The sequence below is a fragment of the Tympanuchus pallidicinctus genome, unplaced genomic scaffold (genome assembly GCF_026119805.1).
Source record: "Tympanuchus pallidicinctus isolate F22 unplaced genomic scaffold, pur_lepc_1.0 scaffold22, whole genome shotgun sequence".
Taxonomy (NCBI): domain Eukaryota; kingdom Metazoa; phylum Chordata; class Aves; order Galliformes; family Phasianidae; genus Tympanuchus; species Tympanuchus pallidicinctus.
The window spans coordinates 34,374,462-34,401,961 of NW_026294739.1; the positions used below are offsets into that span (position 1 = coordinate 34,374,462).

Below are 27,500 nucleotides of genomic sequence, written 5' to 3' on the forward strand. Positions count from 1 at the left end.
AAAAAGTGTCAATCAATCAAAAAGTGATTGCCCCAAAACAGTAGGAATTAGCACTCCTGGACTGAACCTTAAGTATTTATTGGAGCCTAACATTTTAACCAACTAGCTGATTGCATTGTTGCCACTGAGCTCATCCTTCGGAGTTGAAAAACTTTGTACTTTTAGTTTAGCTTAAACTGCCAATATTAGTAGCTGGAATTATTATATGTAATTATTCTTTATAAAGAAAACATTGATCATTTAATCAATTATATATATATTTACTTATTTTTCAATATATATATACAAACAGCTTCTTCGTTAGCTAGAAATCTGTAAGTTTGGACCTGTAATCAGCTAAGCTTGGAACAAGACTAGAGGGGAAAGGCAGGGATTTACTGCTTAAAACACTCTGCTGCTCCTAAATCCAGGGATCCAGGGACTAATCTGTGCCAGCCGAGACTTCAGGATCACTGGTGACTCTGAACCTTTCACCAAGAATATCCCAACCACTTTAAACACAGAGCTGGCTAAAGGCATCTGCAGCAGTGCTGTATAGCACAGTTGATCTCAGTATGATAAATGGCCAAGAGCCACTTCCAGGATACCACATTGGTCAGGAGTTCCCAACATATTTAAACTTTGTCTTGGGAAGCTAGGCCAATTGCAGCAAGACTCCATCACAATCACGTCTACAATATCTACTACATAAACCAAGGCAAGCCAGTGAACTATCTGTGAGATGCCTTTTTTTTCCTCGATGCCTTTCTAAGTTGCTGAGAATTAGAAGTATTCTACCTAGAGGTTATTTCAAGGTATCTTAACTATAAGCTGCAGCCTTTTGTCTACTCTTTACCTCCATGAGCAGCTGCTCCCTTACTAGAACTAAATTTCTCAGCACGTATAGTCACTGCCTTTAAAATAGCGTTTTATAAGTTTGTTTTAAAACAGCTTTAAGTCTTTTTGTTCTTCATTTTGGTAAAACATTTATTCCCTCTTTCAAGAGGAGTTTGATATATATCACCATCTGAAGAAAGTCATGTCAGTTTTAAGTTAGCTACGGATACAGCTGTGCAGATTGTATTTCCTGCCAATATCAGGACCTTCTCAACTGCCTGTCTCTTTCCAGTTCTTCCCTCTTCAGCTGTGCCCCATCCAAGCTTTCTTGTCTTTGTCTGCTAGCAATTTGCAGACCTTTTCCATACTTATCTACTATGCACCAGGCAGCCATTTTCACTCCCCTCCATTAGCAACATCAGACTTGACTATCGTACTTCTGCAGCCATCTGATGTACTACCCAGTTTCCACAGAATCCTACCCTATTTGAACACAGGATTATCACCTCACCTCTAAATCCTCTATAGTGCTCACAGGAAACTAGGTAACTAACGGATGAGTTAAAATACAGAACGCCTAAAACTTCATACAGTGCAGGATAATGTTGGATGAAGGCTTTTGAGCAAAGGTTACTCTCACATGCAAAGTAGCGACTTTGTAAATTCAACAGAACAGATCTGATAAAGTTACAACAGATCTTTAACTAAGTCAATATGACCACAGAAATACAAAGATTCTTATGCACAAATGCTTTTATACCTACTGCTGCTGTTACAATTAACCAAACATTTGCTGCAGGGAACCATGGGGGAAGGTTTTCATTTGTATTTTGACTGGAAATTCAAAATTTGTCCTGTTGACATTATGTTTGCTTTTGAGAGTTATGTATTTTTGGATAAGGGACTAACGTGAAATACATCCACCACATTTTTAGAAAACAGTCGCTAGGTGAATTCTACTTGATTCTACTCTACTGAAATACTGACTCCTAGACCAAGGGGTGCAGAACAGGCATTCCTGCAGAGCATCTACAGGCTCGGTATATTAGCTGGGTTGTGTTCTGACATCTGTCAAGCACTGATCACCACCTAGCCTTTAATGAGAGCAGTTTGGAGAAAGATGCTCTTCAGCATGGAAGACTGACTTCACTCTTTCTAACTGGATCAACAGCACAATACAGTGCAAAGCCAGTTCACATATTTATATATATACGTATGACTTCCCTCAGATGATTATTTTTTTAAAGTAAAATTTTATTCATGTACTCAAATGATTCAATTTGAGATCAAGACGTTTTTTGAAGAAAAATAATGTAAGTAATTTGATTATGCCTACAATCAGATGCTGTGTTCTACAGGCAAACGATTTCTATGAAACTGAACAGTTTCTTGCTATGTAGCTGCGATTCATGCATTTAAAATGATAAATTTAAAGCTACCAATAGTAAATCAATTGCAAGTATAGAAGATAAAACTGAAATTATTCATCATATCACTATAGGAGAACACAAAGTAGTAATAATAGGTCGTTTTGACTTTAAATTGAAATCTGTTTCTAGGTTTTTCAAGGACAATTCGCTTTACAAAACTTTAATGTATACACAAAAGTCATCCATCAGCACATCTGATCCAAATATACTAATGATTTTTATTGGTCAGATCTTTAAAGTGAGGTTTATTTTTATGGAGTATGCATTAATTAACCCAACATGTACTATCTTCCAGTATATCTAGCCAAGTACTTTCATTTAAACATGTTTATTGTGAAATGTTTGCATTCCCAACATTTGTGGCCCACACACAGACTATTTCATACTTCACTTCTGAGCAGTTACAAAAGTTAAAAAGAGTTATTGTTTTTGATTAATGCATATTTGGGGACTTTTTTTTTCTTTTTTTTTTTTTTTTTTGAATGTTCCAAAACTAAACTCTGAAGACATTCTACATGAAAACAGCCACACGTACTTATCTTCAAAATGGAGCACTGAGAGAAAATGAGCGGGGCTCACTTTCGATCACTTCCACTTCTTCGTGGAACGTGGACATTGTTAACTTTTGTATATAACTCGACTGAACTTATGCGGAATATTAACTGATTGATTTGATGTAACTTAATCATAAAAAGAAAAGCTACGTAGGCAGATACGTGGAGTGGTGCATTACAGATGGGAGTTCTAAGGCTGTGGCTGTCATCTTTTGATTAAGAAAAGGAAATGATTTCACTAAAAAGATATTCCCTCTTGTGTTGTTTTAACTGAGTTTGTACTTTCCACCGAACTGGACATATTTATTGAGACTCATAAGTTACTTCACGGTTACCAACATCACTGTAATCTCAACAAACTATCTTTTTTCTTGCCAATTATCTAAATATCATAACTATAAAATATCTTAAAACATTCTCTATAGTGTAAACATCTTAGCTACAAAGCTTTAAGTGTAAACAGTATGATGCATCAGAATGATTTTAAGCGATGTTATAAAAACTGCTCTTAAAAACTAAACAAAAATGTAAAGCTTCCATCTGTTTTATGATTTTTCCACTGTAGAACTACTGCTGTGTGCCAGTTTACTGAACCATGGCTTGCTAAAGAGATTGCTGGGGTCACAGATTGAAAAAACAAAGAGCAAGTCTTTAATGGCTGATTTTTTTTTCTCAAGTCTCTTCAATACGGTTTGAGCAGAATTAAGTGCATGGCAGCAGAAAACACAGAACATAAAAACGCTCGTGTTGCCTGTTGCAACGGGTACCTTCACAGGAAGATCAGCATTTTGGAGGAGATGTCATTTAAACAATTATCTTAAGTTCTTTTCTGACTGTATACCTATGTTTCCACCACCAAACAGCTGCTATGCTGTGATTCTTTGCACTGTGTATGTACAGAGTTGATTATAGACTGTATATCGCATACAGGAAGGAGCATAGACAGATTTACTTTGCATGCATCCTTACCCAGATACGAGAGAACAATAATTCTGAAATTCTGGACATTCTTTACTCTGAATGCTGAGAGAAGGGAAAGCCACAGAAGGTACAAAAAATTCTGTCTTAAAGAATTGCATATTTAAATAAAGCAGAACAAACCTACCAAACTATTCAGTGCCAAGCCAGACTGCATTCTTCTAGAAGTGAAAATACAGTTATGCTTACATCATAAGTCTGCTTACATCACAGAGGAAAAACTGAAGAACCTGATATACAGCAAAGTACAGTACGCTTAGCTACAAGCATTTAAGTACATTTATGCACTGTCCTGAAATAGTTTCCGAAATAAACCTCGCTTACAGAATGCTAGCAGTTTGGGGGTTGCAAACACATGGGCAGAATAGGCTGCAACTATATTAAGTTGATTGATCTGGGAACTTTCTAGAAACAACATGAATGTCAGACATCGTAATTCCTTCCTTAATCTACCTACATTCCTACTGGACAGCTATCATCAGATTTTCTCATCAAGCTCCGCCTTATTTCTGGGGTCTTGTCACTTACTGCTTAGGGACTGCAGTCTTGGGAAGCAAACTTGTCTCCTCATGAGTCAGACGTTAAGACCTCAGTCACCATTCCAGTAGAGGCTCTGGTGAGAATGCACTCCACTGAGGAACCTGTGGCCAAACCATTCAAGCTCTACCTCCCTCCCACATACACAGAACTACCAACTAGAGCTGAATTTTATTCCTGTCAAAGTGAAGAGGCAGAAAACTCCTCAAAGGCAGAAATCTTTTTGTTCTTTACTGGGCTCCATCTCTGACTCCACGTGTGGGGAATAAAAGTAAGCAGTCTGTCAGCACACAGAGGGATGCTGACTCTATCCCTTGGCGTTACTCCTGCACCAAATAGAGATCTGGCACACAGCTTTGATAATACATCCTAAATGAATCCAGATTAATTCATGGCTGAACTGTGTTATCCTTACAAGAAGGGCCATTCCCATTATGAGAAAGGGTGACAGGATCCATACCCCAGTAACTAATGCAGCCACCTTGCCGTAGAATTGCAGCAGTGCTCTTTCCACTTGTGCGCATGGCCTTCTGTCCAGGGTTCCCTACTCACACTGGATAGAATCCTATAATATTTACTCATGTAAAATCATAACCACAGTGAAGCAGTTTTTGCTTTCAGTGTTGTGGAGCAAAATCCTTGTGTCTACACTGCACTGCCTAGGGCAACTGCAACTCCTGTATGCTTTATATGCCAAAATGCTTTCTAAGAAATTGGAGATCCAACGTTACATGCTACAATCCTGCTGCACTGTGAAGCTTTCAAAATGACCACATCTGCAAGAGTTGCAGCAACTGCACTACAAACACAGCCTACACGATTCTGAGCAAATTCCAAACATGCTCTAACATTCATGTTATCCACTGTCACCTGTGTTCTCAACAACATGGCATCTTCAGTCCTAGATATTTGGCTCTATTCCCACAAGGAGCATTATTTGAAGGTGGAAAAAAAAGGCCCTCATCCCACAACACCAGCTGTTTAACTACTGTCAGGGAAAGGGTGTTTGTTTAATTCACAGATACATTTTAGCTATTAGTTGGCACAAACCACTGAATCTAGGCTCTTTCTACCCCTAAACAGGAAATAATCTGTTCCATGTGATTTTCAGGGATTCAGTTGAAGCAGAGATCTTACATGCATATATTTGAGGGTCTCTCACCTTTTCAGGAAATACGTAAGTCAATTAAAGAATTAATCACATTGTATCTACAACATCTTACCTGCTGCTGCCAGAGCAGTGAAGTCTAGTAGTCTGTGCACATGTCTAGGGAACAGGAACAGACATCAACACACTCTGTGGCTGGAAGAGGCCCTTTAACCTCTTTGCCTCTGTTTCCCCATCTGTAAAACAAGGCGAAAGAGAGAGCTGAGTAAATACTAATAAACACTGCAATTCAAAGTAAAACTTGGAGTTAACAGCATTAGGAACACATTTAACCATATTCTGGTTTTGTCTGTCTGCAAAATTTGGAGCATATGTGCTGTACCAATATTAGCATGTCTTCACAGTCAACATCTAGAATGCTTAAATATGCACTGATTTCAAATTTCAAATTGAAGTTTGAATTTAATATTCATTCTGTAGATGTAGCTGCATCGACCATTAATCAGGGAATAGAATTAAGACCACTTAATTTATATAATCTACACATAGTGGCCAAAAGGTATACTTTTGAAGCTCTCAGCTCAAATTTTTAAAATTATTAGCTGCTTAAGTAGATAAACTTCAGCACACAACTAAAGGAGTTGTTATGAATTGTTTGTTCAGATCTACCTACCCAGTGCTTTTTTCCTTCCTTAAACTACCTCTACATAAAAGGAAAATTGAATTAAATACTACCTAATGCACTGTCTTTGTAGATTAGTTAATTTTTAGGCAAGTTAAAAGAATATGTAATGCAAATACTTAAATCTACTAAAGAATTATATATATAAAGTCACCAAAATCTATATAGATGTGTTTTAAAAGAACGTTTCAACCCTGCTTAATGCTTGTATCATCTCAGCTGTGTCCTGGTCTCTTCTCCAGCCCACTTTCTCAAGTACATACATACCTTTGCTCAGATGAGCAAACTCCATTGACCACAGTTACAGTCACAATCTCTAAGCACATTTCTTTCCTATGGTTGCTTGGGTTTCTCACTATAGCATGACCTGTTTTTCATACTTGTTTTTTCTTTTTTGTGTGTGTGTGTGTGTGTCTGATCAGTGTTTAGAAATCTTAACCTTCAGAGAAATGAGTTACGATAGAGAAAACAAAGAGGAGAAAGTACAAAGCTAATGCCTCGTGCTTTAGCTCAAAGAAGCCAATGTTTCCTGACTACGGAAATGTCATTCCCAGGTAAAGATGAAAAACTCTGTATCATGTCTCAGGAAACCAGAATATAGCAGACACTTAGCTAGTTTTCTCATCTCAGACAAAACCAGTGTGGATAAAGCTGGCCAGCCTGCTTGCACATCTCCTTCTGAAATCACTAATAAAGTTTGAGAGGGGTTATTTTTAAAGCAGCTCTTAGAGTGTTCCAGCTCACTACTGTCAGCTTCAGATCTCAAATATAATTTGATTTATAATTACATTTAAAAAATAGCATTAAAATAACATCAGAGGGGTCATAATCCAAACTTTTTAATAGTTATGCACGTAGCATAAATTTTACAGTAGACCTCCAACAGGATTCATCTGGAATATATTCTGATCAAAATTCCTTCCTTCAACCAAGCAAGTACTCTGCTGAAGTTGGTTTGCCAAGAAGCCTGTGTGGAACCCTGTATTTCAACGTTGCTTCAGATGTAAACAGACTGACATACACTGTGGGATATTTGTTAGTCAAAGTCTCTCCTTGCATTACAGCCAGACCCACGTCTGTAAACACCGGTGGGTGAGAAAGTGTCAGAGAATCTAGGATTGGACCTCTACATTTAGAAGACAGGCACGGCATTCCCTGCAGCATCCCGTTTGCTCCATCCTGAACTCTGCAGAGTTCTAATATTCTTAGCCTCTCTGATGTGGAGTGGCATTTACTTAACTCAAATTGCTCAAGTTCTTCACCGTCAACCAAAATGTTTATGTAGTGACAAAGCAGCGGCCCCAGCCCCTTTTTATACCTGGTGTCAACAGAGAAAAAGCTCTTTTCCCAGCTGTGCCAACTACTCACACCAGCATGCAATGAACTTCGCAATATTTGTTGCCGTAGCTGCAAGACTGGAAATTCTTGAAGACAAGACGGGATTGTGATGGGAGACGCGCTTTAAGAAAAATTTGCCTTGTGCGCTTCTTCTGACCTTCTGATAAGAAAACTTCACTAGTTCTGCACCGCTGCCTGGCTACAATTTCAGAGGAGCAGACAGACAAAGAATTCAGTTTCTGAATGCTAGTGCTAAAGTAAATGATCTGGTAAAAAAAATAAAATAAAAAAAAATTTGTGCCTTAAAACCAAGTTTGAAATTTTATAGGCTTTTACTCCATAATTTGTACTTGAGCCTTCTGTTATTTTTAAACAAATTTAATTTCTTACAGCTGTGAAATTTACATTTTAAGAGTGTCTAGTGGCCATGTGCATTAATTACTTTATTGTAATATTTTAATGAGTTTGGGGTTCCACTCTGACAGAATCCTACTGAATCCTTCATTCCCCACAGAATTAAACTGGGACCTGATTCAATCACAGTCTCACACACCTAGACCCAAACCCTGCTGGACTTGCACAACATTTTCAGTTGTCTTGAAATTCAGTTGTCTTTCAGTTGTCCCTGAATTTTAAAACTGGCTCAAAGTTTTAGCATTTCTTACCAAACCAGTGCTATTCTGAGCCAAGAGCAGAGCTAGGCTTTGAGAAAGTTTGTATTTAGAGCTGAACTTCACGGCTAAGTCTGATCTTAACCAAAATTGGTAGAAAAATGCAAAATTCAGCTGAAGCTAGCATTTGGAATGATATTATTCTTAAGCACATTTATGTAATGCTTCACTCGCTCCCATCTGCGTACATACAACTCAAAAACTTTTAGGCCTAAAAAGTTGGACTTTTAAAGAGCATCTAAATTCAATGGGGAAAATTGGAAATTCACTACTGAAGGATTTTCGCTTTATACACTGTGTATAGTTGAAAAGCATTATTATAACTATACTTCTGCCATGTTATTCCCTTTGTGGATACTGGTGGTTTGTGTGAAATAGTTTCTTCTTCATCTTCATCAGTAGCTTCTTCAAGAGGTGGTGAACTATGGGAGGTAGAGAGGATTTGGGAGATAAGTAAAACGAGACTTGATTTTAGCCAGTACTTAGTTTTTGTGCTTGTCATTTTGCAGGTCTAATTACTTATCTTGGGGATGGAGCCAGAAGCCTTCAGACCACTGAGGGTCACTGCAGTTTGAACTGAGGTGATAAACTTTCTGCCAGCATCTAAATGCACTTCAGTTCTTCATGAATAAGCTGAAGATGAAAATGCATAACACACCAAATATCAGGTTCAAGTATCAACTCATAAACACAGGAGAAATGGGACTGGTGGTTTTAGTTGGCTGCCAATAGCAAGAGGTTCATCTGTTATGAAGTGCAACCCTACGCACCGCAGCATTTGGAGATCAGACCATTTATGTCCACACCTCTCACCTCGCTTTGCTAGGCCAAGCTCAGAATCGTAACTCCAGTGCTACCCAGCTTTTAAAAAGCATGTTTTCAAACCACTTACAATAAGAGCAACAGTTATTATTCAGTACATGCTTTTTATCAGATTGAAGATAAACTTTATTATAACTGGTGGAGATGGTATCGATGATTTGTGGTCTATGAGAATTCTGTAATGAGAAATGGTAATCTGTCTTGAGGCAAACAATATTGTTCTGTTTACTATGCAATTAACAATATTAAGTCAAGATTCTATAACTGATAACTGCAAATAAGGGTGGGAGGAAGAAACTGGAAGCACTGGTAACTTTCACAGGAACTGAGAACTATAAATTATTTGTGGTGCTTCAACCTGACATTCTCTCTCACATGCTCAAAAATGTTCTTCACCACTCCAGAGATGTTTCCTGTAGAAGCATCCAGACTCTAGGCAGTCTGGGGCAAAGCCAGAAGCTCTCCCTGTGGCAAGTACTGAGTGTACAGGAGGTGGAGAAATTTCTTTTTCAGAAGAGCATCAGTAATTGCAAACAAAGTTGCCTTGGAAAAAGTATTAAAATAACCAGCAAGAGGGACAAAACAAAAAGTGAGACTCCCTGCTTGATTCCTAGCATACTAAGTGTGAAATAAAGGGAATAGTCCGACTCTGCATTTCTTCGCTTCTGCAGACTCAGTGCCATACCTTTGTAGGACTGAAATCCTGTACTTCTTGTTTACTCTTAAATCAGCCTTAAGCAACCACCATATGGAGCTGTGAAACACCACAGACGTGGCAGAAATGGGCCTTAACTAACGATCAGGGCAAACTGTACTGGAATTCTAAAGGGGCACTTTCAAGTGGCTGCTTAAGACAAGAGCTGACCTATAATGGAGCTTCTCTGTAAAACAATACAGTTTTTACTTTACATTATAAAGCCCAGAACTGTAAATATTGACCACAAAAATCTTACTGCCTTTTTCCAGTCTTCCCATTAATTGTACATGTAGTGCAGCTTTTTGTCCCAAATCTGCAGCGGTCAATTTTGAGGTTACCTCAAAGGGAACCCAGGCAGAATTACGACACTGTTCTCTATGGCAAGCAGTAACTATAAAGTATAAGGGTCTTTCTTGCTAAATTACTGCTAAATCTTAAAAAAAAGAAAAAGAAAAAAAAAGAAAAAAAAAAAAAAAAAGCATTCTTAAACTAGCCAATTCTGTTTGTAGCTCTCTGGAAATGCAATGCTCTGTGGAGAGCTCCATTGCACCCAGCAGGCAAAAGCCACATTTAAGACAGCATGACGCACCAACGCTGTAACAACCAGGATGCTGCAAGGGAGTGATTGCTGCTGGCAGCCCCAGAGCCCCTCTCCTGCACCTCTCGCCCTTAAGGACTGGTGCCTTAAACTCCCATATACCACTGAATAATAACGTCTGGCTGATCCAAAAGATTAGCAGCTTATTCCACCTTTGTTCTCTGCCTTCTTTTTAAGATGAGCAATGAATGACACCACAGCAGGCATAACTCTCCAGCACAAAAGCTAACAAAATTGTAGAATGTTTTAAGGAACGATGTAAAACTTAACAGAGTTTTAGAAGGGTATTCGCACACAACATCTGTATATAAATCCCAGTGCCACATGGAAGGGCTTCCAGATTTTCTTCACTTTCCCCAAAGAATGCAACATAAAATAACTGTAAGAGTGGTCATCTCTTTAAAAGTGGTAAAATTCAAAGAAATTGAATAAAGCATGCAACAAATCTGGGGGACTCTGCACAAGGTAACACTGCATCAAAGGTTTCACAGCAAAGTAAAAATAAATGGGAGGAAGATGGGGTGTAAAACTTTATGTTCCTTTACATAATACGCTAGTGATTGATGTAAGCTATGTAAAAGTTTGCTTTTGGTTTTTGGGGTTTTTTTGTTTGTTTGTTTGTTTGTTTTTTAAGAAAATAAATTCTTAAGTTTTGGGGAAAAGCAATCAATAATCAGTATTTATAAGGCTTAATTCCTTTTTCTCGGGCGACTCTAGCTCTGGTCATTGCTCATTGCTTTTGTTCACAATTTACTCCCAGATTAAGAACTTCTCACACACTAATAAACAGGTACAATAATTTTCTCCAGAGGGCAATTTTTTTCTTTTAGTAATTAGCCTACTTAAATATTTTAATGGAACTGCTGACGTACAATAGCACAAATGGTCCTCTGACCATAATATAAAGTGAGAGATGAGACTCCTAAAACTTTTGTATGAAGGAGGTCTAGGATTTACAAAACCTATCAGGCAGACAGCTCTAAAACTATTTTTAAAGGTCATAAATTAGGTACTCTCTTAAATGTAATTCAATCATCCACTATTACAGTAGCTTGATTCTATTAGTTGTCCTATGCATTTTACAAAACAGAACTCCATTAACATTATTCACTTATAGTTTCCCTCTGAAAGTAGATATTCTGCTCAACAGGCTTTAAATAGATTTTTTTTCCCTGAAATTGCTATTAAGCATACTTTTACTCAAAGGGCAAAGTAGGCATAGGATTATACTTGTACTTCATGCAAGGGATACATTTTCAGCAATCAGAACCACATTCCTATGAAGTAAAAATACTCTATTTAAGCCGATTGTTTCTATCCCTCCTAACCTTGCTCAGAAAGGATTCTATTCTGATCTTTTGAGTAACGCACAAGTTTTCCAATTTGGCCGAATAAAGGTATCTTATTGGGCAGCTTGATGAGCATTTTCTGTCTAGAGTTCTGACCTTGGCCTGTTTAATGTGGATCTCAATTATAAGACAATGCTCAAATCAGGATTTATTTTACTTCCTCCCATTAAAGAAAGCAATAGGCTACTCCTGCTCTTAAATATCCTGCTTTACTGGACCAGTGAAAATACAAGCTTTGCTGAAGTGACCACTACATATATACAGCCACAACTTAGTCGTAGTTGTATTTCAGCTTCAGAGACAGATACTACAGACCATCTGTCTCCAACTTCATGTTGATTTCACTGTAAGTAAGTAAGTGTACCCTTACCTCTCACAACTTCCATGATCGTATTCGGAATAAAATAAAGGATACAAGAGTACGTGCAGCACAGTGCTGGCCCAGCCATCAGCCCACAGCCAGTCCCAAAGGATGTGAGCCACCTGACGGCTTTGAGCTCTGCATCTCGCTAACCTGACAGCCAAACAGACCCTGATCCACCACAGTGCAGTAGGAGCAGCACAACCTGTACTTAAAGATGTGCATGTCCAGAGAGCCCAACCCTTCTTCAGCTGGTTAACATATTCTGTGTGCATGTCTTACTTCTTCAAGCAGGACAGGTGGCAAAATAAGACACCGTTCTTTTTCGTTGGCCATGCCAGTCCCAGGTAATCAAGGCAGGCAGGCACCAGCATACACACTTGTTTCAGAGGATAGGGTTGAATTCCATCTGACCAGCCTGCCTCAGCTTGCACTTTGAGGTTCTAATTTTCTTCTGGTCTGAGCCCATTTCTGCCTCGCTCCAGCACACACTGCCCTAGTAAGTACATTTATTACCTCGGTGATTCCTCTGGGGGCTGTCTTACTTTCCCTTTGTATCTGGACTCACATAAGCATCTCCCCATTTTAAAAGGAAACGTTTATTAGCCTCTGATAGGAGTTTCCTGTTCCACTGTTCTGAATCCCATTGCCACTGCCAAAGGCAGCCCAATGAGCTGCACACACCTGCGCTGGCTCATCCTGAATGGGCACATGGGGAAACAGCAGGCAGCCCAGCCCATGCCTCCTGCTCCTGGTTGTTTTCCAACCCTTTTTAAGTTGGCCATGTGGGACCCCAGTACAGGAGCACCAAGTATAGATACCAGTGGACCCTTTTGGGTGACCCGGCAATTTCTTGGATGCCCTATTCCTGCTTCTCGCTCACTCTGCCAGAACTGATGTAGGAAAGCCCCCCAAAATATCCTTCACTCAGGGATTCCTCACCCATTAGGTCAGACTTACTTCTTTGGGACACTTCAACGGTAGATCTCTCTCCTAAGCCTCTATCACAAAAGCAGGGATTTTTGCTGTGATGGTTCCACTTCCCAGCTAATTATCTTACATAAGAACTGCTTGGTTGTTTTTTTTCTGGCAGCTGGGGCCACCACCACACATCACCATTTCTCCGGGTCCACCCTGACAAACTCGGGGTGGCAACTGCTCTGCAGAGCTGATTCTGGCAGAAAGCTTCTCAGTTTTCCATAGGGTTATGCAGGAAACCCTGGCCACAAGATTTCCCCACAACCACAGTATAGTCAGATCTTTAGAGGAGGTTAAAAAAAAGAAAAAGAAAAAAAGAAAAGCAAAGCATGTAATTGCTAGGAACTAAAATTGCATTGATTTACCCCAGCTGAAGATCTGGACCCACCCAAGGGACAAGAAAAAGATTTCAATGCACAGTGTTTTACTAGAAGCCATGCACAGTTTCTCATCCACATCAGCCTGGTATTTCTTTTTTTTTTTTTTTTTCCACTTCTATATAGCCAAACAACATTTGTATTCAGCTGCTCAGTTATAAATAAAAAACATTTTTACATGGGTGGATTGGAGTGGCCCTGTTTTTTTTCTTTCGGTTCCCATTATTTTATATATTATACACATGTTCTGTCAGCGAAGCTCACTTTGTTATCTGAAACATCTGTGGTACCCTGCTGTGGAGAAGGCCAGCGCTGCTGCTGCTGTTGCTGCCTGTCTTTATCAGCCACTGCTCTGCTGGCAGAGTCCTCTGACGGTGCACTGCAGGGCCAGGCTGCACGGCAGTACCATGGGATTCGGAGCCGACAGAGAGGCCCTGTTGGTTCACACCATGGCACTCATCACCCACATGAAGATTTGAAACCTAGGTTTCATGCACGCATTCATGCAAGCACAGACTTATACATTTCTCCAGAAATGAGCGTGAATTTATCTGTAGTTGAATGAGCAGCACCCTCACAGATAAGGCGCTCGTCCGAAGGAGAGGGAGGACCTTCTCGAGATTTCCACACAGACTGGCTCTGGACGAGTTCTGATATTTCCTAATCTTTTACCAGGCAAAAAGTTGCCTGGATTGATCCATCTTAGCCTTATTTTCAAGTGCTTTTTGTAGTCCTAGTCCTGAAATAGTATAGAGTCCCAAACAACTCCCTGGGATCCACTGTGAATGCACAGACAATAAGCTCAGATACATAAGATGTTTAGACTTCTTGTGGAGTTGCAACAAGATTTTAAAAGCACTACTTAGAGATAAAAAATCTTTCTAAATTTCTTAATATTTTTATGGATAACATATTTGAGCCACTGGGCGGGAAGTGAAGCTGGTTGCACTTTCTGCAAACAACAGCACCTTGGTAAATTCAGCGTAACCATTTCCTCTCTAAAACTTCAACTGCATACATTTATAAGGATGAGTTACGTGACAGAAGAGTGAAACATACACTGCATTTAAGTATCTGAGAAATACAATTGTTAAACCACAGAACTTAACGAGAACACTCAGGAGAAGACACAGGAACAAATCACAAAAACACTCATACAAACCAGCCCTCCAGCTGATGCTGTTCTTCTTATGGGTCTCATGTTTTAAGAAATTGCTCCCTAGTAAAAGATAACACAACAAGAAGATACAAGTACTTCCCTCCTATTTTAATAATCATTGTCTATGACATGAAAACCTGAGCTGAGTTCTGAATCCCAAAGGTAAACTCAGATCAGCCAGTTGCTGGTTTGCCGGAACTGCCAAGGAATTAGGGACTGATTCAGAGAACAACTATGGGCTGGAAATGCCACATGACTGCTGTCACAAATCTTACTCATGCAACTCAGCGTGCACGTGTGTCTAACTCAAGAGTCAAAGTTGAAGACTTATGTGGAGATAATTACAAACAAAAATAAAACACGGCTTTTAAAAACAGATTTTTTTCCTTATGAAGTAACTGATCATCAAGCTCTAGTAGGAAGGTCTAGAAGTTACTGTATAATGAAGTGCTTGTAGCAGGCAGTTTGCTTTATCTTTCAGGAGCTAGATTGCAATGATAAGACAAAATCATGAAAATAAATGCTCTAAAGGCATCTATGTTTTGCTTGAATAATTACTTGCTTTCATATTTGCTTTATTTATGTTAAATACTATCAATATCCCCAAACCATCTAAGTTCTGTGCAGACACAGGAAAGCTCAGTCCACACTTAAAATCCGAAACCTCACTTCTCCTGCCCAGAAAATAACTGAGATGTGATGGCAAAATATCCCTGTGCTACAAAACAGCCCTCAGATTACTCAACAAATACTGGTGTAGAGTAGAGCAAGCTTCAGGACCATTCTCTGTCTAATTCAGCTTCTTACCTGCATTCAACAGGGAACTAACCTGATAGTAAAGCTTGTCCCCCTGTTCCAGCTGCATGCTCAGAGAGATGGCATACCTCTGCTACCTCAGCCACTTCCTGAGGGCAGCCCTAGCAATGGCATTTCCAGTCTTCAGGAGGCCAGCGGAGTCACAGATGCTTTCCTCTTTCAGAAGAGGACAAAGTACCTGAGCAATAGCAAGGATCTGATCTTACAGTTACAAGATTGTTCTGATTTAGGAGGAAAGTGAAAGGAAGGAATAAAATTAACGTATAAGCATAAACAAGCCCCAAACTTGGAAGATGAACTGAAAAAACAGTTATCTGTATAAATTTTTGAAACAGCAAACAGATTTACGCTGGACAATCTTCCATCTGTCCAGAACCTTCTGCAGGACATATGCAGCAGATAACTTCAAGTCAGCATAGTTCTTTATATGAAGTTTTCTTCCAAAGATATTTACGGTTTTAAAACAGTGCAATGCTCTGTTGGAATGGTTGCAATTTCTCTTTTACCCTTTGCATGTGTCACCATCTATTGTTACTTGTTTTTTTTAACGCTCATCTGAATATTTAATCCATGCAAAAATTAGTCCCAGCATCTTTTTTTCTAAATAATGTTTGGCGGTCGTTGCTTCACAACTGCAAACAATCCTCTACTGCTATTGAGAGCTGCAGTCAGGCTTTCTTCAGGCTGGAGGTTAGAATCTGATCCTAAGTCCATTAAATCACAGAGTCTTTTTAAAGTTTAATCTAGAGAGGATTTTGGTTGTAAACAAAGGACACTATACATGGGGAAAGAAACAACAGAAAACTATGAACTTATGACTCTAACGCAACCCTGAGTTCAAATTTTGTCTGTGATTTAGCAAGAAAATTCTGAGCTTTCGGCAGCAGCACACACACACTGGCATGTGGGCAAAGCTAAACTGAGCATTGATGCTCACATCCAAATTATACATATGGATCCCATTTTACTATGGACGTGATTCTTCATGTGCAAAACATGTGTCCGACTGGTTTTCTTTGGCTTTTTAAGATGTGCTTCTTTTTCTTTGGTGGGGGCAGGGAAGTAATTAAATAATTTGGGTGGTAATTGAATCATTATCTATGAAGAAAACTGTGTGGGATTCAACAGCAGGTAAAAACCCAGGGCTTCAGCTGAAAGCGCCCACTTCAGCAAAGCACCACATGCCAACAGTGAGAAACTTAGTCCCCCATACAGCCTCCACAACACGTTAATCTATCCCACTCTGTAATTGTTAGATAGGAAAGGGAAAAAGGGCTCCAGATGCTAATAACTTGGAAGTGGTAATTAGAGGAGTCCACATTACTGCTGCGGGACTCCCATCTTCCCTTGATTGCTGGAAAGAAAATGCTGTCCAGTGGGTCTCCTTTCCAGCCACACAGCGCTTCTCTGCTCTGAGCCCCCTCTCCTCATCATGCTCATCCACAGGAACACTACTTGGCCTGGGAATGTTTGTACTTTCCCCAACGCTGGCAGATGCCTTGCTTCCTACAGGGCGTTGGAGAACAATCACAAGAGCACAGGTGACCTAACAGAGCAGCACCACAAGCCCCATCGCCTTCCACAGTCCCAGTCTGACTAGGACAGAACAAGGGAGCCTGCTCCCCTTGCTGCAAAGGTCAGCAGATACCCCTGAAGGCTCCTTAGGCTTTTATAATCCTTGGTACCACAGAGACAAAGCAAGTCTGGAAAGGGTCTCAGCATCGCATGAGAAAGTAAAAGGAAAAATACACTTATCACAAAGAGGGAATGCATTTGTATTATTGTATTAAAATAGCACAAGGCTGCAGTGACAGGCTATAAATTTTTCCTTTGGATTGTAACCAATATTTTCCATTTCAAGTAACAGCAATGTAAGAAAGAGACTCAGAATTAATAGAAATTACGGACATAAATTGGTAGGTACTTAGATGAAAGAGAACCTTACATTTGGGTATCACGACAGAACAAAAGGTTAACTGGCCCTGTGAGCAACCCTTGGATTCATTTACACTGCTGACAAGCTGACCAGAAAGTAAGCTTATATTTTACCTATGATGTCCAATTTTATAGTTCTCAGATTCATAGCACAGAATGTTACAGTAAATTCTTGGCAGCAAAAGGCAACGTTTTTTCCCCCTGAAATTCAACATCACCCATAACACTAAACCTAATGTATGACTCCAAATAATATTAGTACCAATAACAACTACGTGGTTCTGTAGAATCTGTTCTCTGTGATGAGAATTAAAGTTATAGAAATCCCTTGATTTTTCTCTCTGATTTGCTATGTCATTTCATGAAACAGCCATGAATTAACAAATATTAATAATTTGATATTGGTGATTCACCATAAGATTCACATTTACATAGTGCCACTATTTTTCCTAAGCTTTCTGTTGTTTTTGGCTACTGAAACATCAACTGCTCAATTAAGAGAAACAAAACAGGACAGAACAGCAAGGAGATGAGCCAGAGCCAACCTACATTAGCAAACCTGGATGCAAAAAATGAACAATCTCTCCTCCATTTATGACCATCACTATATTTGTTTAGTGGATATAAATCCCTGTGATTTTCTAAATGCCTCCATCGAATCTTGCGAGAATTCTGCATCTGAAGTTGAAAACTCCTTTTTTTACTCTATATGGAGTTCTAAAAGAGGACTGCAAATATTGTAATAAAAAAATAGTAATAATAATAACATAAAATCAATGCAAAGTTATTTAGCACAGGTGTTCCTGTTATTGAGCTACATTTGGAAAGCCCACACATTCAGTGTACCTTCAATTCACACACCCAGATGCATGAGCTGGTGGTCTATTGTTAGTGTAGAGGTTTGCAATAAAAAGCATGAAGTAATATTGGCAAGCTCAGAAGTGTTTTTTTTTCTTATGATGTCTCCCTGCATCTATTTATCTAGTTTTCCTTGCTTTATTTCTGCTTTTATATTCAGCATATTCAAAAGAGGGTCAGAATAGGTTTTAAAGATGTAATGCCGTGCTCAAACCTTTTGAACACTAAGAGAAAACCTCAAAAGGTTCACCCGTAAGGGAACAAAGATATAAGGATAGCTTTGAACCCGAGGGGCTCTCTCACTGCAAGCAAGTGCATCGCCAGCATGTCACAGGTGTACACCACATGAGCAAGTGAAAAAATAAAACGCGACTGCGAAAGGGTGCGATGCTGACGGGTCCGAGTCCAGAATGCATTAATCCCAGGGTGAACGTGTGCATCTGTTAGATATTTATGTAGTTCCTACTAGTAGTTTGTACATGTATCTGAGCAGGTGAATACCAACAGATTTGAAACCATATGTTAAAGGCAGCCTGTGTGATGGTACGAGGAGGCTATGAGGCACTATGGTCTGACAGACCCTCTAGCGATTAGAGGCAGCCCTGGTCAGCCTGGGCTCCCAGGTCCTGGGGAGGCTCCTGCTGTCAGCTCTGTGACACCTGGGGAGAGCCGCTCAATCTCTCCCCTCACTTCTCCACCCTTGAACAAAAGATAATAGATGTGACTACAGAGAGATAATTTTCCTTTTTTTTTTTTTTTTTTTTTTTTTTTCCCTCCTAAGAGCTGGAAATCAAAGTGTGGATTTTTTTAATTATTATTATTATTATTATTATTCCAAATGTTTGTGTAAAACACAGCTGTGTCAAAACAACTGAGTTTCATCCGTTGGAAGAAGACAAAGTCAGGGTCTGTCTCCCACTTCCAGTCATTAACTCTGAGCCCAAGGAAAGGCCTGGATCCCAGCTTGGGTCACCCCCTGTCCCCACACTGCCTCCACAAACCACCATGCTGCAAACCTTGTGGGTACATGTGAGCACAGTTGAAGCCGATGTACTTGCAGGAAGAAAATCAGCTTCGAGAAAAACAATGCACTTCTAAAAAGTGACATTTTGTCTATAATGTTTACTTTCTCTACTAAATATCCTCAGCAAGGAACCGTGAGAATTCATTCATCTTTGGATGAGTTTATAAAACATGCTGAGAGGTCCCCGGCTGAAATGTGTGAATTTTTTATGATTAGCAGAGTACTAGAATCCAGAAACTGTCAGTTTACACACCACTTTAACCTAGACCACTCAGTTTCTGCTAACAATACACGAGTTCTTGGAAATGAAAGAAAAACTTGACACATTAAATGCTGAATTTCTAAAGGAGAGCTGTTAGGAAAATTTCCCTTCAAATTAAAATTTCACATAAAGATGGAGAAAACAAGTCTCTAGCAACTACCTTGAACCCTCAAAGTTCAAGTTACTCTTCAAGATAAGGGAATCATAAACAGTCTTTGAAGTCCTATGAAGTCCTACTGGTAGAAGTCTAATTCCACCTCTCACAATTTTGGTGTGACCGAGTGAATTCATCAAGAGCTGCGATTTCATTTTGTCCTCGATGGTTTGGATACTTATACAGTGCTGGAGAAATATGCCTTCCTCCCACCTTGAAATATTATGGCTCCTCTGAAGAAGATTCAGCAAGAATCCAGATGTCTCTTGCAGTTAAACACTGCCCAAACTCTGCTCCCAAACATTATCAGTCCAAAGTTAAAAACGTGAATTCCAGCAGCTATGCTGAGACTGCTGCTAAGTGCTTCTGGGGAAAAAAAAATCTAACCACACTGACAAACTCTTTATCCCATCCTCTTATACATCTACCACTTATACAGCATCAGAACATATACGTTAACTCAATTTATTTCCCACATACTTCCTTTGCCGAGAAGGTATTATTCATACCCTACTCCTCCTTCACAATGCAATTAGCTTGGAAATTGGACCCTGAAAATTAAATGCGTACCCCTTCTTTTGCCTCAACTCCTAAGAACCGCTTGCAAGGGTCCTCCTGCAGCCCACCACCCAACCTTAATTGCTCTGCACCTGATATCAGAGGAAACAACACCCATCTTTCATTATTTTGCTTTACCTTAGTGAAACACAGTTAATAAAGAAGCTTGGTGACTTACCAGGCTATTGTCACCTTTGTTGTTTGTCCTTCGAGTGCCCTACAGGACCCTCCCACCCCAGCACTGGTCCAGCACAGGTAAATCTAGGTCTAGCATTCCACTGGCACAGCTCCACAAAAAGGGCAAAACAACAAATGACATTACCACTGTGTATAAAAAAAAAAAGATTTTTTTTAATTTGGGTGATGTACATTATCTATAAAATATGCCCCAAACATTCACAGGAACAATGCTCAAAGAGTTTGATTAAAATTGAGCAAAATCAGTCTCTCATCCTTCTGTTTAAAAAATGAGAAATCATTTATTCAGCTTAATTCAAAGATTAAATATGATTAAAATTTCTATAAAATGTCAGGCTTTTCTGAAATAAACTGCTGTGGCCATCAAAATATTGATAGTCATTGGTAAATTACTTCTGGTGTTTAATCAATGTTATTTTTTTATCATCCAATTTTTTCTTCAAGTCAGCTTCTAACACTAAACTACATTTCATCAAGGTTGGTAAAATGTTTAGAAAGGAACAGATGTCAGAATATGGGGATTGCCAATAACACTGATGGAAGCCAGTAATTTCTTTCCTGTCCAAAGGCAAAAGAATGAAGAATAATCTAGACTGTATACAATAATACAAGATTTACTACAACATTAATGGCTATAAAAAGTAAAAGTATACAAAAGCTATCTCAATTTTTTCAAGCCATCACTAAGGGCAGTGTTTTTCAATTTGAGACAGTTTTTACTGGAAAATGAAAGGTCTATCTATTCTTAAACCTTTAAATATCCATAAAATAGAGATGAGGAAACAGACTAGCATTAGTAGCTTCCAAATATACTTGTATATTAGTCTATTGTGTAAGTTAATAATTTAGCCAAATCTCAAAAAATGTGGATGCAATTTTTCCTTTAAGAAAGCTGCTCGGCTTGTTATTTACAGATTGTAACATTTACATAAGAGTTTGGTTTAACAAGAGATATAAATATAGATAAAACCCTTAGGACTTCATTCTTTAAACTGCCCTCTAAAAATCTGCCCTACAATTTGCACACTGAATTTTGTGCAGACTATTCTTGGAAGCCTTTTGTGAATTAGGGAGAACTGACTCAAAACAGGGGCTGGTTAATCACAATTTTGCAAATTGTACGTAGCAATCATCCTCACATTGTGAAATTCAGATCTATAAAATGCTGATGTTTTAAAGCCGAAAAATAAATTAGCTAAGTAGGACTACTTTGCTAAGGAAAGAAATATGAGATTGTAAGACCCTTTGCAAAAAAAAAAATAAAAATAAAAATCCTTAAAATGAAAATAATCAAAGTAAGAGAAGTGCATTATAACCAAGTAAAGACTATTTCCATTCTCAACTACAAGCTCTCCCTGGAAAAAGTTCTACCACCTGATTGTTCCAGACTGCCTCAGGCTCATGTCTGCACTCACCTGAGTACACCAGTCCCAAAAATAAACCTGTGGGAGGCTTACTGCTTTAAAGACTTCCGTATAGTGTCCACAGTTAGAAAAACATCTCCAGTTGAGGAAAGACTGAAAACTTCACTCTTGCAGGTGTCAATCACTTAAAAGTCATCTGCGCACCTCATCAAGGCTGCTTTGGCTATGTATCAGGACTGTCACTCAGCTAACAACTGCAGCAACATGGATATATGGATACAGTATTTTACGATGCACGTTGAATTCAAACACTTGAAAATAATGGCTGGCAACCTAATAATCTGAGGGAGAAGAAGTAGAATTTATGTGGAAAAGATAATTTCTCAAAGACATTTTTTGCTCTGCTTTCAAGCTGCGGTTAATATAACTTCATCAGCATTTAGAACAAAGCTGACTCAAGACTCTTCACACAGGTTTTGCAATTCCTAACATTTAGTATAAATGAAGGTCTCTTTCTATTTATTTTCCTTATCTGTTGCAGAAAGACCTTGCCGAACTGTCTGTTTTGAGCGTACAAGGATATGCTGAAATTCATGCAAAATATTTTCTGTTATCAAAGTAATTATAACGACAAGAACTTTCCACTGAAGTTCCGCAGTGACACAGTGTGCACTGATTGCCCTCCTGCCATTCCAAGCCCCCTCACTATGGACACAAGTTACAAACAGTGGTCACTCTGTTTTCGAGATGTTGATCTTCCCAAAGGTCAGCTTTCTTACCTCAAACATTCCAACAGTTGCTTAGACTGCAGTTCAGGAATTTTGTGTAACTTTGCTTCCAGAAAGCAAATATTTATGTTAGTAAATACTATTAGAGTATTAATGTTGTACAGGTATTCTCATTACTGAGCTGCTAAATATGAGAAAGATAACTTTAAACGGAAGGAAACGTGCTGTGTTGGGGTATTAAACTGCAGTGTGTCACTTTACCACGCTGAGGGCTGTAGCAAAGACTAAGTCCAGCCATTAACTCTTTTAATGGGGATTAATGTTTGTAGAATTAATATGAATTCAGAATTCATGCCTTTGCTTTAGAGGGCAAGCAGAGGCAGAAGACCCTACAAAGAACAGAACAAATCTGTATTACCAGGATTTCATAAAGAAAACCTTAGAAGTAAGGTTATTCCCAGAGAATGAGAGAGGCTTACATTCAGGCCTAGGTCAGAACAAGGTAGATCAGGGATTTGGCTTCTCGTATCACAAGTGAGGGTTCTAAGCACAGCCTCAGTTATTCCAGTCCAGCACATTCATTCACCCACTCCTACTGCCTCTCAGTCTTCTCTTGACCTTCTTCTTTTAATTGGAGCAAGGATTAACCCACAGTTGCATCAGCATAGGTGAATGCCAAAAGGTCGGAGTTGTAGAATCTCTTAATGTATATATTATTTATTAAAATAGAACAGCTTGAACAATCTTGGCCAATCACTGTATGAAACAGAAATTTTAATGTCTGAAAATGCTACAAAGGAAACTCTCCATTCAGATCCATCTCAAGACTTGGACTGGAACAGAGATTTGCAGGGGCATCTCCCTTCATCCCTGTGCTTCTAGGCCCCTTGGAAGTCACGACTTCGTCAGGATAAGTTTCTAATATTTTTTATAAACTCAAAAGAGGCATAGGTATGAAAGCTGTAACAGATCCCTCTTCAGATAGGGGAATGAGACAATGAAGGCAGAAAGAGCCTGCATGTGGAAAGGGGCCTTCCAGGGGCACTGTGGACTACACAATGTTCCCAGCAAAACTTAGGCAGATTCTTGTCCACTCTTTTGAAGACAACCTGCCAGGGAGATCAGAGGTACTAATTCAGAGATGCAAACACACATCACAGTGAGCTCTGAGTTTGAATGTAGGACAGTAAGTGACTCATATACAAAATCTTCAGTATCAGCCATTGCACTTAATTGAGAAATACTGGCAGCACTGAACTTGAAAATACTGTACAGTTCAGAGGTAAAGTGTGCAAGACTGCATTTTAAGGAATGAATTTAGTGTAATGCCAAGAAATAATTTACTTCATCAGTTTGTTGAATCCAGTTGTGTCAGTAATTAGGTAAATGCTTTGCATTCACATCTTTCTCACTTTCCTGAATGTTTCTACTGATGAACGTATTATTCCTTCACCCCAGCTTTTACCAGCATTCTCAGAGCATCCTCTCTTTTTTTGTTTGTTGTTGTGTTTAAGCAAAGATGCTTCAGAAACAAAAAATTAGCATGGCTTCCAAGTTCACAAAACTTAAAAAACTGGTTTTATATTTAAGAATCCCAAAACAATCCCAGCATTTGGGATTCAGAGAGAAATGCATTGGGATTTCCATGATTTGTCAGCACTGCCTCCCAGATAGCTGCAGTCAGTACAGGTAGGCCATGGGCTGAAGGTACAGCTGCTCAGCAGTTACTGATTCTGGTTGACCCAGACGTCAGGCTGCTTACAGTCTGAATACAGCTCCTTCATGAAAAACTGTACAAAACTGAAACAGCTCATGATACATCAGCCTTTTGATGGATAAATCAAGTGCTGTCTCTTAACATTTCGTTACTGCTTGAGAAGATTTGACCTTGGGGCTCTAACAAACCACGTGAACTGCCTGGACAACAAGCTGACACTATTTCACACAAGTCAGGAGGCTCTCAAGGCAGCACAAGGTACCTGCTTGAGAAAACAGCAGGCAGCTGCTCTAAGAGCAGAGTAGAATACTGCTTCAAAGTCTTCCATTGTTTTCATTATTATTACTTTAAAGGAGTGCTTTGGAATTACTGCAGCCATCTGCCCAAGGCTGATTGCAGGTTCTCAGCTGTGAGACCTCAGATGCAACACAGCTTCACAATGCTGCTGCTGAAAGCGAAGGACACACACCTCAACTCAGTGAGCCAGAGACTCAGAGACAGCACTTCCAAATAACATCCAGAAGTGTAATAAAACTTACCAAATCAAATCTGTTTTCATCACTATACTTTTCACGGCCCAGAATCTTGTACCGTCTTTCAACTGCATTCCTATATTTGCAGCTATTTGCTACCTTGGCTGAACAGATGGATCTGTTCTACACCAGCTCTAGCTACGACTGCTAACTTGGGTAGTTTTGAAATTTTTCAGGGGTAATGTCATCTATTTACCAATATTTCTGGGGAATTTAAGTGTATAACCTCAATGGCTAGAAATAAACAATTACTTGTGCTACATATGAAAATTTAAGCAGACACTCACAATTTACTTAGTTCCCTTTGAGGGGAAATGAGAAAGACATACAGTACTTTCATCTGTCCCTAAGTGTTTTTTGTCACATTTTGATTCTACCACCATTCTTCAGTGACAGACATTAGGTATGACATTTTTTTGACACAATGTCAATAGTGACATCAGTAATATTTGACACAAGGCACATTGGGGTTATTTGACGCAGACAACTGGATGGCTCAGGGCACTAGAGATCCAATGCATAAAGAGTTTTACCTCCAAGTCACCAGTGAATATCTAGCCCAGTGTTTTATAACTGCTACCAACTGATGGCTCCTCAGAGCCTTATACAGAAGGAGTTTGGGTGTACTGAACTGATGTCCAGAAAACAAAAGTCAACACAATAAATTACATTAATCTGTGTCCTATGTTGAAACACCATGGATTGAATAGCCAGCAACAAAGCTATTCTTCTACTGCTATCTGTAATTCCTTTTAAAAATGGTTGAATCCCAAAGGAGATATGGGAGGATCAAATGAGTCAGAGAGCACTACAGCTCTAGTCTTCCTCTGAATAAGATTTCTGCCTCAACAGCTTTCAGTCCCATGGCCTTCATTAACTGTTAAATACACTTATGGGAACATACAAATGTGAAACATTACTTTCAGTTGTGTTTTCCAAATACTTCACAACTGCCTATTATACAGGACTCTCAGATGCTGAGCAGAAACAAAACTAATTACATATATGATCGCTCTAGAACTTCCTAGACTGCCACAGTCCTGATGAAATAAAGCATTTCTGTCTGCATTCAAATGAAGCTGAGTCTTACCATATCTACTGGGCACCTGGCTGAGCTCCTGAATCCTGAGGCCCCTCCTTTATGCAAAACATGGAGGTTCTGTACACAAGCAGATTCTCACGTTAGTGCTGGTACACAGGAACTTACCTGAACCTAACAAGGACAGTCACCTAAATAAGCTATCTCAACGTTTAAGAGAATTTTACATTACCAATTATCTGAAGATTTAGGAATCTAAATTCCATCACAGTGTGTGAATCCTCACTTACAGCAGACATTTAGCAAGTATGTCTTGTTTTACGACTGTGCTTATGTCCAAAGCCCAGCAGCACATGCTACGTCACATGAGCAGAACCTTATCACATGAATAAAATGTTTTTTATTTTATAGTGCAGAGCTTAGTTCCTTGTTGATACTTCAATCAATCAAAAAAAAAGTAAATGAAAAGAGCACATCACGGTTAATGAATATGTAAAGTGTATGCCTTTTTTCTCCTTTTTAGTTTAAACTAGTTTTAAAGGAAGATCCACCTGTTAGGTAGTTGTCAGTATGACCAGGTGTCAGATTCAAAGACAGCTGCATCCAAGCAACAGTTAGGCCTTTAGATTCCCTCATATAAATCTTTATTTATTTAGAGTACACTATTCAAAATCCCCCAGCAGACTCCTTCATTGTTCTGCAATTGTGGTTTCAAAAAAAAATAACAAAAAACAAAAAAAACAAGAAACCCACACTAAAAAAGCCCCCAACAAGCTAGCATTATATCTGGGAATCCAAATACACGGAGCATATTTAACTGTCTCATAAGACATAATCCCACATTGTTACGTATCATATAAAAAAAAAGGCAAAGCACATTTTGTTAATAACACATTTAAACATCCTGCTATATTGCAATTCTTCAAGCAAGTTAGATGAATTTAAAAAAATATATATGAGCACAATACGTATTTCACTGTAAGAAAAAGCTTTTCTGGAGCAAACTGCTGGAATCATGAAAGAAGCTAGCAGCACACCACTCTCACAAAACGTACTTCACAGAAACTCACAGTGAGGCATTTCCACCCCTCTCTCAAAATGGACACCAGCTATTCAACACATGCATGTAAACACCTGGAGTTTTCCCACTGAAGTCCACAAAGCTACAGCAAGTCACCCATTGCTGATCTACAATACTACCAGACTCAGAGTTCACAAATTCCCAGCTACAAAGCACAAAGAAGCTAACCAGTGATAACAGCCCTTTTCCACTGCATTATTTAAAGTATCAGGTACATGGCATGCTTCTTGGTCCAAAATTTTTGGGCAACGTTGTTTTAGGCAAGTATGAAATCCTCTCATGAGAGGACAGAGCTTATGATGTAATTCCAGCTTGAACAGCCATTACATTTCTGTTCGCATGCCTTTACCCAAATAAAAACACCCACCTCTCAGTGGCTGGACAGCCCATTTTTATTAGTGGACATCTGTGTCCTTTCCGCAGCCCTAACCTAATGCAATCTTTCTCTTCCACTCAGAGTGAAGTTAAAGCCTCATTTTTGGGTGGGAAAATTCAAGGAGGTCACATATCATTTTACGCCTCAGCCATTCGCTTCTTCAGAGGTTTAATAGCGCACAGGGAACAAGAAAAGGGAGCTCACCAATTGCTGCAACCTAATAGTAAAATCACATAGCTTCTTCAGTGCAAAAATTATCTGTAGAAAATCAACTGAGACTGCGCATTCTCCAAAGTTTTGTCATGCTGGTTTTAAGGTCAGAATGTAGGGCTTTGTAAATCATGGCCTTGCAAATCACAGCTTTATAAATCCCATGGCACAGACTACTACGGATGGGCTGGA

The 27,500-nt window shown here is 39.1% G+C and overlaps 1 protein-coding gene across 7 annotated transcripts in view; it reads right to left on the reverse strand.

Annotated features, from left to right (window-relative positions):
• ZNF536 (zinc finger protein 536) overlaps positions 1-27,500 on the reverse strand; it is a 325,798-nt gene that overhangs the window by 223,314 nt on the left and 74,984 nt on the right. For all 7 annotated transcript variants that reach the window (XM_052685929.1, XM_052685930.1, XM_052685931.1 and 4 more), the window contains exon 4: positions 5,539-5,659. The gene's annotated coding sequence lies outside the window, so the exon portion shown is untranslated. The remainder of the gene's footprint in view (positions 1-5,538; positions 5,660-27,500) is intronic.